We start from the raw sequence: 12,480 nt of genomic DNA on the forward strand, positions 1-12,480 counted from the left end.
TATTTTATTTAATATGCATCAGAGGCGGATGGTGGTGGTATGGCATCAGAGTCGAACCTTCCCACCACTATTCCATTACATTTTGTTGTTATGTGACAAATAGCAGCAGAGGGGCAGTCTCACAAATGGCGTCCGACATGGAAGTGCAGATAAAGCAAAGGTGTGGAGTTGAATTCTTCCATGAAGAAAAAACGGCACTCATCAATGCTTGCAGAACTTTTACAGAGACCAACAGTAGATGTAAGAAAGTGAGATGGCGGGTGGTGCATTTCAGCAGTGGCCACAAGTCACAAATATGAAAGACAAGTCACATTCCAGATGACCATGCAGACTTTTACTAGCATGGCATGCAGGCTTTTGTTCACTGCTGGCAAAAATGCAAAACTAATGATGGGGACTGTGTTGAAAAACAGTGTTTTGTAGCTGAGAATTTGCTTTGTCAAATAGTGTTATTGTGCTGTATGTATCTGTTGTAATTTCCATGGAAATAAATAGGAGGCATTATTTTTGGAGTGACCTACATATATTAGGCTTGGTTTCTTAAAAAGAGACAGTGAAATTCAATGGATTGCATTAAAATCCTGAATGGGAAATGAGATAAAAACATTCCCCCTGGATATAATGAGTTATTAGTTCTATGACAGAACATTATTTTCTACTTATATTTAGTGAATTATTCATTACAAAGAGATTAGTTGAAGAAATGACTAAAAAAGAAACAAAATCTCTCAACATATAGTTGCTTGACTTTTATTTTATTTTTGATTACCTAACCTATTGAGAGAATCAATGAATCTTTATTGTATTCCTTAATGGCATGGAAACACATTATAACAGCACAGTAGCTTATTTATAGCTATATAAAGTTGAATTACTTTTAATGAGACAGTTGCATACAATTATTGCAATCACACTGAAATGGAACTGCTACCTCAGCACGTTTTTGAGTAACTCTTAGAATTTCATTTTGCAGCTGGTGGAAAAAGTAAACTTCGTCTGATCTGCTCTCCTGGATGCAATACATGCACTGTGTGCACTACCACTGTTTCTGGAAGGAGGGTGCCCATGCTGTTCTGCTTTAAGCTGTAAACACCAATTCTTCTGAGAAGTCCGACACTTTGTGCAAAATATGAGTAAGTAATGTTTTCATGGATGTCAGCTCTCACAGTAAGTCTGTTTTCTGTTTCAATTAATATTTTGCATAAATCAGTGTCTTAGTAAAATAAGCAATACCAGACTGAAAAGAACACAAGACAACTGTAATTAAGCCACATGTTTAGTAATGTGCAGAACAAACAATGGAAAAAATTACTCTCTGGTTAGTAAATCAATTGTAATCAACCTCATTCCGCCCACTCATCCACCTCTATGAGGGGATAATACAGCTGTAGATATCAAGAACAAATCCAGCAACTAAATTAATAAAACAAAATTGGTGGTTCAGCTACACGTGTTGGCATGAATGTATTACTCCCTACAGCTTTATCTCTACAAACATCTTTTTGTTCCCAGAGGGCACTTAAAAATACATACTATACAAAGAAGTATAAAAAATCGTGCAGCCTTATAATTACTACATCTTTTAAGAGTTTCTCTGCCTGTTGCCAAAGAATTTGAAATATGATGGATTACCATTAACAAACTGACTCCAACAGTCATATATAACCTATACTTTAATCTATATTGAATGAATACAGCTTTAGGAATATCTGGAGTCATGTTTTCAGGCAGCTTGTTAAGTTCAAAATAGTTAAAGAAGAGAGAGCTCAGTGGTACAGTGACTACCACAAAACGGTATGGGCTAACAAGATTCTGCCACTGATGTAAATACAAGAAGGTACAGGCTCATCATTCATCAAACCCTTCCTAATAGATGTAGCAGAAGAAAGGCGTTTCCTGCCTACCAAAGTGAGGAGGAAGATGCAAAGGAGGAGGTATATCATGTTCTGTAGCCTGAAGACAAAAATTACATACATGTTTGTTAATGCAGAAGGCTTGGCAACTGGTTCTGGCTGCTGGCTGTGTTGCTGTGGTTATCTCTTGTTCTTGCCAAAAAAGATCGGTACAAATAAGTAGGAAAAAAAAAAAAGTGTTTACAATAAGGAGCAAGGCAGCATCTTTTCTGCAGGAGAATTATGATGTTGCTTAGGGTACTGATACTCATGCACACGTGGCAATTGTGCTGCGCCTGTCCAACAGAACTGGGCTGAACCCTGATGTTAATTTTGAGATGTGTTGTAACACACAGATGTTGGTGGAGAATATGCATGAGATTTTATAACCCTTGCTAATTACCATGAGGGAAAGATGGTTGAGTTATCAATGACTACATTTTGTTATCAGTCAGTACAGTGTTCATGTATGGAATAAAGTTCAGGAATTCATCTTGGGTTTAAAAAAAAACAACCAAAAACAACACATAAAGAAAGTTTGTTTAATGATTTTATCTTACTGGCCTTCAGCTATTGCAACCTGTTCAAAAACCAAAGTACCATTTTAAAAATAAACTCAAAGTGTAAGAGATGAATTATGGGCATGGAAGACAAAGAAAGAAAAACAGAAGTTTGTAACTCCTGGATTGAAATTCCCCACAAATGCTCTTCAATATAGGAAGGTTCAGATCCCCAGATCTCATTCCTAAAGAGAAGATGAAACCAGATTTTTTTTCTATATTTCCTGTGTAAGATTTCACTAATTAGCATTTCCGGATAAATGAATGCCAGCTAAATATCAATTTTTGCAGGCTTCCAGCAGATCAGAGATAAGAAAATCCAGTAAATACCTCCCATCATACACACACAGACACATATAATGCATTACTAAAATAGTAATCCTTCCTGTACGGAAAAAAAACTTTATAGCTTTATCTGTGGCTTATAAATATTAATGAAATAATTGTTTGGTAGATCCTTGTGAACTTAGATATCTAGAAAACATCTAATTATTACATAGTAAAACCAAGAATTTGAAGGAACTTTTAAAAGCTGTTTGAGGTTTAAGTCACATCAGTGCCTTGTTGTTTTTGAAAATCTTGAATGCTTATTTTATGTTGAAACCACTTTTTAAAACTTCAATTAATAATGAATTGACCAAAACCATGAAAATGAGAGGCAAAAGGAAAAGTTGGAAATGGAAGTCCTTAATTTCATTTTTTAGATCATTCTGTCTTATTAAAAACAAAACAAAACAAAACAAAACAAAAACAAAAACAAGAAAAACACCTGTGTATGAACTGGACTGATTTTTTTTTTCTTGATTCAAAAGATGCGTAAGACTTGCTCATCTATATTGAAATGCTAGTATGTTAAGCTTTGATAGTGGCCTTTAATTATCTAAAGGGGGACCATAAGAAGAAAGGGACAGACTGTTCAGCAGGATTTGCTATGACAGGACAAGGAGACATGGTTTCAAACTAAAGGAGGGGAAAATATAGGGCTATATAGTTTCTATATGGCTATAAGGAAGTTTTTTACAATAAGGTGCTGGCACAGGTTGCCCAGAGAGGTGGTGGATGCCCCATCCCTGGTAACTTAAGGTCAGTCTGGACTACGTTCTGAGCACCCTGTTCTGTTCAGTGCAAGAGAGTTGGATTAGCTGACCTTTAAGGGTCCCTTCTAACTTAAATGATTCTGTGATGCCACAAGATCTGTGGATGAATATCCACAAGGCATAGTCTTTAGTGGACCTTGTGATCATATGCATCTAACTTGGTTTATTGACAGTACAGCTTGTGCTCCCACATATCTGGGTTTGAACATTGTTTGGTGGCAGAGGCTACAGTAATAGCTAGACAAAGAAAACTGGAGAGAAAACACAGTGTGAAAATACTGTCAGTGGGCTTTTCTGGCTATCATGCAGACCTTGAGAGGGAAATGGAACAAGGCAGGTGCTCTACAACCCCAATTATTTCTTTCAATGCTGTTATTTTATAAAGTGGTTGGAATAATCTATAGTGTGCAAATAATCTGGGTCTGGAATGCAAAGCAAATGTAGAATTGTTCTTCCAGGAAAGGAATTGGATGCAGCAATGTAGATACTGCTGTACTAAGCAGAGCAAGACTGACCAATCAGAAGCACCTGATGAAGACATCCTTCTGTATTATATAGGCATTACAGGCAAAGGGTTCATAAGCCCAAATATTCTCACCAAACCTGAAGTCGTTGCAAAGTGTGTATTAGACTGCTGCTGCTGCTTGCATTCCAGCTTTTGTTTTTTGCTGGCTAAATGTAGAGTCTGTGAAATAAGTATTATTACCATGGGAAATAAATCCTGGTACCCTTATGTCTACAGACTTACCACATGGCAACTTGTTTGAGTTGGTGAAAATCGTCACATTTCATTTGGTGTCATTAGCTGGCAAGAGGCTGAATGTACTGCTAGCAATAGCTTACTGTTACATTTACAAAGCACTGCCAAGAAGTATTTGCATGCAGTTGAAGGAAAGGAGGTTGAGTGGAATGTGAGTCAGACCCTGAGTCAGCTGTCCTCCAAATAGCCAAAAGCTGCTTTATCCTGTGTCACTGCCAGTACTTGAGAGGCTCATACCACTCTAGAAAGACACTAATTTCTGCTAGGGAAGGGGATTCTGGAGCAGCTGTTACACCTTATGCTCTGGTACCCTGGTAGCAGGTGTGTATAGCCACTAAGCCACTGACACAGTTCTTGGCTTACACAATCTGTGGTTCAACCCATTTAAAACCTTTGAGTCTTATGGTGGAGTGCGAGATACCCAGGGAGTATTTGAATCCTCCCCAGCTGGATTGGCAATCTGAGTTTGCAGAGATATCAGCCAGTTCCTAGAAGCAGAAGCACCATGCTACTGAAATCACGCAGCTCTCAGTGGCCTTACAGTGTGATTATCTGCATTTTAAATAGAGCAAATCAAACAGAAGTAAAGGATAAAGAGAATAAACTCTTCATCAAGATTTATAACATGTCAAAACCCAGGAGAAAAAATTGCAGTAATGATCTAGTAGATGAAAATCAGTTGCTTTGCATTACTAATGGACAGTTTACATTAGAGAGCCACTATCCCATATTACACAATATACATACTTCATATAATGTCCTCCCTATCTCAAGTGGATAAATAACATTAGCACAAAGCCAAGATGATTCATGGCAAGAACAAATCTCTCTATTACTCTTCTTCCAACTAAGTTTTTAAAGTATTTCTATTGCATATAAACTACTTCATTGGCCAAGCTAATTCTTGGAGTAACTCCCTTGGCTCTAGGGGAAGTGCTCCAAAGATGATTTTGTAGCTGTGCGCTACATTATGTCGTACATTGAATAGATGGATGTTATAAAAGAAAGTACTTGTGCTGATAGGCAATGACATCATCCTATCACTCCAGAGCAAGTGGATTGCTAGCTTCCCTTACAGTTATCTCCATCAAAGACCAATCATTTCTCTTTTTCTGTTCCTACTCTAAAGCAATTAGCTCCTTAAAAACTATTTTTCTGTTCATCCAGAGAATGATTCTACTTCTGCTTATGTTTTTAGTGTTATTAGAAGCTGATATGACTTATTCAGATGTTCAGATAGAAGTGTACCATTGTACTTGCAGTGCCTGTCTCCTTGCAGTTGAAGATCTCAGAGTTTATTACCAATCTTATGCCTTGTAACACTCAGAAGGTAAACAGGTACTCTTACTGGTATTTAATAGATAAGAGAAATGAAAATTCTGTCATGCCTTGAAAAACCCAATGAGTTTCGAGTGTTTGCATGTTGGGATGGCCTTTATATGTTCACATACTAGTTGTTTTTTCTGGTGCAAATCGGACCACAGTTTGATGAACTGTGGACATGTAAGCAGGCTGCAGTTCAGCACAGTGACAGTTTGCATACAGTCCTGGATCTGATACAACAAGCTGTTACATCTCTTCTTGATATGTGTTTCAGATCACTGCAGAATTATTGCATCATCATAAAAGTGACCAGTGCTCTTTGGAATCCATGAGCTAATCAAATAAGAAAGGAAATTACATATGCAACATTTGGGAGTTTTAAATTGGAGCTACTCATAGGAAAACCCCATTCCATACTGAGGTGAGAAAAAACATCTTCATAGTTGTAAAATTTCAGATCCAATTTTTCCAGAGAGATCAGTGGCATTAATCAAGACGAAAAAGAATGCAAAGTTGTATTACTTATTATGCATGTACAAACGTCTAGGAAATGTAGGAAAAGAGTTTGATTGTCTATTTGATATTTAATTTCACTGACATACACACACTTAGTAAAAAGCTAAATTGTGCCTAAGCTTTTTACAATGCATATGGTCTGGCATTAAATATGAACATTTTCAGTCTTAAAAGAATAAAATTGAGAAAATGGCAAGCCATCAGAAACAAAAGTTATATTACACCCTAACTATTGTATCTATAGTGGCCACTACTACTTCTATTGTAATGTACAAGAGAATTTGAAAGCATTTAGATTTGCTTTTCCAGCTGACAGTCTGCTGCAGGTGCTGTGCCATTATAAATAACTATTCAGCTGTTATGCATTATTATCTAAATCACCATTTTGAACCTGAAGTATAAGCTGTACAACCCGTAGATCAAATCTAAGAAATTGGCTCTTGTTTACAATGCAGTTATTTTAAAGGAAGAAAATACCCAGGAAATCAAACTCGCAAAGAATTTTAATTATGCTGCTTGTTCCTAGGAGCAGTATTACAGTTTTACATTCCAACACTGTGTGCAAAGGAAATAAAATACACAACACCTGTTAACAATACATACTCTGATGAATGCTTGGCCATCGGGTTATGAATATTTTTAATCACACAGGGTGGAGAGAAAAAAGATGCTTCAATTTTTTTTTCCACAGCCAGCCAAATATTATCAACTTAGTGTAACGATTTAGATTTTATTAGCACCAGAGGAAATCATAGAAAATTTTTTTGACTGATGCAGAAATAATTATGATTATTTTACCGTTATTAGAAGAGTAGAAATGGATTTATGAGTACAGCAATATGTGTAGGTAAGAAGGCAAAAAAGGCTTCCTTTTAATTATAATTAAAAGGGGATTATAATCCCCTATTTGCAGGCTCTGATTTTTTAGAAGTTCTCATTTGGCACTGAAAATTTACAGAGCTGAGTTCTACCTTAAGAAAGGAAAGAGAGAAAGAGAGAAAGAGAGAGAGAGAGAAAGAAAGAAAGAAAGAAAGAAAGAAAGAAAGAAAGAGAGAGAGAAACAAAGAAGACTTTTTTTCTACTGCATTCAATTTCTCCATATTTTGTCCGTGTGTCTGCAAGAAAAAAATATACCTTGTATATGTATATCAAACATCAAGTTACAGTTTAGATTTTCAAACACAGCAAAGGCAGTTGAAATTTAAATAGTCGTTTGTCAAGAGTAATGTCTTTGTTGGCTTGGGTAGCATGGAAAAGGCAGTAACTAAAAACTAATGTATGATCCGTGGGACAGAACAAAAGCAAGAGGTAGAAGAAACATCAGACTGTGCTTGATGGGTCCAGGAGATAAACTAAGTTAGTTATGGGTAGAAAAGACTGTAATTATTCTTTCGAAGCCAAATCTGCTTTTGGAGCTTGTGCTTTCTTTGTCGAAGGCAGTTTTCAAAATCCATAGCTGAAGGGCATAGCAAGAAATCACAGTTGAAAAAGCATCCCCCCCATTTTTGGGAATTCACATTTTTACTTCATTTGAGTTCCAATTGCTAATAATGTAAGTAATGGCTCAGCTCAACCATCCTTATGTAGTCTGAACTCCTCTGGGTTTTGGTGTAATGGGATAAGTTGCTGTTGTGTTTTGATGGCTGCAGGGCTGAGCTCAGGGAGCCACTAGTGGGAATTGCAAGAGGCGGGTGGGTTGCTGGGCTCCAAGCAAACCAAAAGGCTGAGAAGACTGGAAATACTTGTCATGCAACCTAAAAAGCTTTGTGCTTCTGAAGACAAATGCTTTCACTGCAGAGTTCCCAGGGAACAAAGGAAGTCGTGGCCTTTACAAAGTACAAAATTGGAAGAAACACTTGTATACAATGTCTGACTCACAACTGATGTAAAAAATATGACAAACTTCTTAGTCTAATTCATTAACTCTACCTTTCAAATCCTATCTCCGGGAGCAGTTTCTGTCTGAGCTATTTTGTTCTCTTCTTGCCACAGATTGTTTATAAAGAATTATGGGAAATGACAACAAAAGAATCAAAGTTCGATTTTTCATAGATGAAACTACAGAATGCATGGAGTACTGTAATCCTGTCAGACAAGTGAGTAAATTATATCTTGGTTGCAACAATACACCACTTACTGAATAACAATAAGAATATGTTCCCTTCCTCAGAGTAAAAATATTTGCTGTTAATATAAATAGTTCTGAATATCCCTGGCAGTATATGCATGGATGCCAAACAGCATTAAAACTCAAGCAGGATGTCACGTTTCAGCTGCAAGAAAAAGGGGAAGACTGTTAACAGATGTTAGAACAAGGAGGATGATTCACTTCTGGTATTTTACAGTAATGAAATTCCATTAACTTCTATCATCTTTTTTCACATTTCTCTTCAAGTAAATGACAAAAACATAAGCTTATGTTCAAGAAACATTCTGAAACACTGCACTGAGGCTTTCATTCTGCTTCTAAATTTCCTGTGATAAGCATGTGGGTAACTGCGCTTCCCCTGGACCAAAATACAGCACTGATCTTTATAGATCACATGTCACAAGTATCAACAGAGTATGTCTAGGTGCTCAAGCTGGAAGAAATACTGGCTGGCATGAGCCATCCTTGTCTGTCTTTAACTTTTGAGCTCTGGGATGCTGAAGAACTCAAGAAATGGGTTAGATTAGAGAAGAATAATTCATTAGACTTCCACTCTCTGAGAGCCTAATTTTAGTTTCTGTCTTAACTAAATCTATAAATTACTTTAGTAAAGACCTTATGGAAGCATTTGACCCCAGTTTTAGAACAAACCCATGAATGTTCCTCAAGACATCACAAACAGAGCTGGTTCGCAGTTAAAAATACAAATCTATGTGCTGGCCTCAGGTCCACAGTTTAGTGAGTTTCATTTTTACAAGGAGTCATGTACTGAAGCTCTCTAAAGCTCTCCAAATTCATTTTTTACATGCAACTACATAATCTTTTCGATGTGAATATGGACATTAAGTCCTCCTTGCAGCTCTCTATAAACATCTGCTTGCACAGCAGATATTTCAAATTCAGAATCTCAGAAGGAAAGTGCTCCCACGACCGATTACTGAGATATATACCCTTTTATTTTAGTGTACTCTGCCAAGAGGAGTCCATAACCCCAAATGAGTCAGGGAAGAAAAGGGGCAGGGCAGTAATAAACAGCTACACTATAATTTTAACCATATTGCCTAGTTATCACAGAATAACTTTCATGCTTAAATATTTAAAGAGACTATTTGGACACATTCTTTCTTCTTGAGTGTGCTCGTCCACTCACTGGGATTTGTGCTCTGAGATTCCACGTACACCAAGAGAAGACACATGTACCATCTACCCCAAATTTACTACTTGTCTCTGGTGGAAGGGACTCTTAGAATTTTTGCTAGACTGCACAGTAACAAATTTTGCTCTTTCTGGAGTAGACCCCACTCTGTAAAGTGGTGATAAACTTGCCATACAGATCTACAGGTATTGTTGCTATAGTTGGGATCTTGCTCCAAGACATTACTTAAGCATTATGATATATCTCAGTAATTCAAGTATGGCTTGCTAGTCCATATTAAATAAGGAAAAGAAATACAAAGAAACCTTGGAAGCTGTTTGTGTAGCTAACAAGCACATTGCTCACAAAAGCACAAAGGAAAAATACAGTCAGTTTAAACTGGAAATAGTGATGTGCTTTAAGTTGAACATATATTGAAGCTGGCATAGTAGTCACAGGGATTTTTTTTCAAAAGGTGTTTTCATAAGCTCCAGTATACAAGCCAACTTGTATCTTCAGTAATTATAGCCTCCCTATTGAAAATCACCCTGTAATTTCAATTGGATGTCATTTTTCACCTCCTGCCCTAGATAGTTATATGTTATTTTAAGAAGTAGTTAACATCATACGGAGAAAGTGGCAAAATATCAACAGAGCTACACAACAAAGACACAAAAGAAGTAAAATATGAAATCCCTAAAAGAAATGATGTTCCTATTTGGGAGCAGAAGGGCAGGAACCATGGAATCAGTGAATTTATATTTTTTCACAGACTTTGCTGTGTTATTAAGATGTAATAATTGTTTGAGCCCTTTACTTTACATGGTAGTGCATTTCTATCTTCTTTAGTTTACCAACAGACTGAAATAGTAATTCAAACTGAAAAGTCAAGTTTTGACTGTCTAAATGAAAAGTGAAGACAGATGTCTGGTCTTTTGCATGGAATTTAATATTCCAGTTCTTGCAAACTTGTCAAAATAAGTGGTAATTTATATCTTTAGAAAAAAATGTACAAGAGATGGGAATCTGTGATAAAAATTGGTATGAAAAAAGGATATATATATAATATGTACGTGTATAATATAAAACAATACTTTAATCTAGATTATACATATTTAATATTGTATGTATGTTAATATTCTATTTACTTGATATCTCTGATTATCACTAAGAATATACATTGCTTAATTTGGTACATTTCTTCGAGTAATTTTCCTTACTCCATTAATTGGCATGTTCTGTACTAAAAAGCTCTAGTCCCTGAAGAGCATAGCTCTTACAGTCAGTGAAACTATGCTTTCCTATGTATTCTTCATAAACTTGAAAGTCTAAAGTTGGAATTAAATCGTTTATTCCTTGTCACTGGTGTACAAATGGCTATGTAAGATGCAGAAAGCTGATTTCTGTCCCGAGGGGCTTAAAGTCACACAGTGGTCAGCGCTGTTCCTTTTGCCTCAGTCTTGAGTTTCGGAGTTCTTAGTGGATTAGTCTTATCTGAATGCTGACTGTAAGAAGTCACTTAGATGGACTGACATAGCTACCCACTAAATTATCCATATTGCTTTATCTTATGCATCAACCCTCACTGTTTAGATTCTTGAACTTAATTGTACTTGGAGAAAATCCTAAGTGTCCTTAGTTCATACTGATAGTATACTGAAATGTTGTATGCCCATTCACATTACTTCTGCAATCTAATACCTGGTAAGGGACTGTCTTGACCTACTGGCTTAAATAAATTCATATTTCTTCTTGAAGTTCTTGTTGGCAGGAAAAAGTATAAGTCTCCAGGAGATGGACTACATGTCCTTTTAAGTCTTTTCTATCTAATTTCTAGGATTCCTATGAACCTAAATCCAATTTCTTGGCACTAGATATAGCAGTCTTTTGGATAAGATCAAGAATAGAATCACTCTAATACTTGCTTTTATCCATTGAGCCACCTTTCTTTACAGTGAAAGGATAATGGAATCATTGATAGAGTATGTGCTTTACTTCTCTCATTGCTCTGCATATTGTTTTGAATAATTGAAGAACTATGATTTGCTAAATTTAACTTGCACTTTCTTGTTGCTGTGCCAAGAACTAAATTTACAAGTCTCTTAAAATCACTTTCAAATCATATGAAAATTTTCCCTACATATTAATTACATAGAGAGGAAGGAATTCTGAGATACACGGTAATGAAGATGGTGAAGCCCAACCAGTTTATCTCCTTAAATAATTCAGAATTCTGTCCATCCTTCTGCTGATACACAGAAGCAGTTATACTCTTGTAGTTGTTACCATAGTTCCTTTAATTAGACATTGCCTGAGAAAGGGCAGAATTACCTTTTTGTTTTCTCAGACAACCTAGGATTTATGTGCTTCTTTTTCTAGCACATAATCATGCCCTGAATTTTTTTTCTGAAAATATACAGTATGTAAAACAAAAGAACATCACCTAGAGGGAACACTGTTCCCTGGATAAAATATATGTGATGGATGTTATAAATGAGTCAGGAGAAGGTGATTAATTGTCACATTAATGCACCTATATACAATAATGCACAATTCATTATTAAGAGCCATGTAACACTAATGTATTGTTGCTTTCACAAATTATCCATTTATTACCCAGGGAGTCAAACTTGAATACTGTGTTCAAGATCTCCATGCATGCCTGTGTTTTTTTGATCCCTGTCTCACAGGACAAGAATTCAAGCAATTTGTTGTCATGAGAGGTGGCAGCAAGGGGAGCTGTATGTCCATCTAATGCAACAACAGAGCCTCCAATAGGAATTTCCATCTGCTTTTCATCATGAATTTGCCTACATGTAATTACTATGCTTACTGATGCTTAATTAAAGGTGAATAAAAACGTGTTTGCAACTGAATGTTTTCTAAGACCTCCATCACTATAAGGACGTGTGAATATGCTTGGAGTTTACAAAAACTTTGTTTTAAAGTAAGTCTTCTGAAAATCCATTCATTTTCCTGAACTCTGCATTAACTTTGTGTTCTGCTGAAATCCAAGGACCTCTGCTAGTAAAACTAGTAAAAAAAAAA

The 12,480-nt window shown here is 36.2% G+C and overlaps 1 long non-coding RNA gene across 1 annotated transcript; it reads left to right on the top strand.

Moving 5' to 3' along the window:
• Nucleotides 1-948: 948 nt before the first annotated feature.
• On the top strand, nt 949-12,415 carry LOC104911912. Its single transcript, XR_794272.3, has 4 exons — nt 949-1,133; nt 5,907-6,053; nt 8,141-8,244; nt 12,123-12,415. It is a non-coding gene; the product is annotated as an uncharacterized LOC104911912 (long non-coding RNA).
• The last annotated feature ends 65 nt before the right edge of the window (nt 12,416-12,480 follow it).

This window comes from Meleagris gallopavo, chromosome 8, assembly GCF_000146605.3.
Source record: "Meleagris gallopavo isolate NT-WF06-2002-E0010 breed Aviagen turkey brand Nicholas breeding stock chromosome 8, Turkey_5.1, whole genome shotgun sequence".
Lineage (NCBI taxonomy): Eukaryota > Metazoa > Chordata > Aves > Galliformes > Phasianidae > Meleagris > Meleagris gallopavo.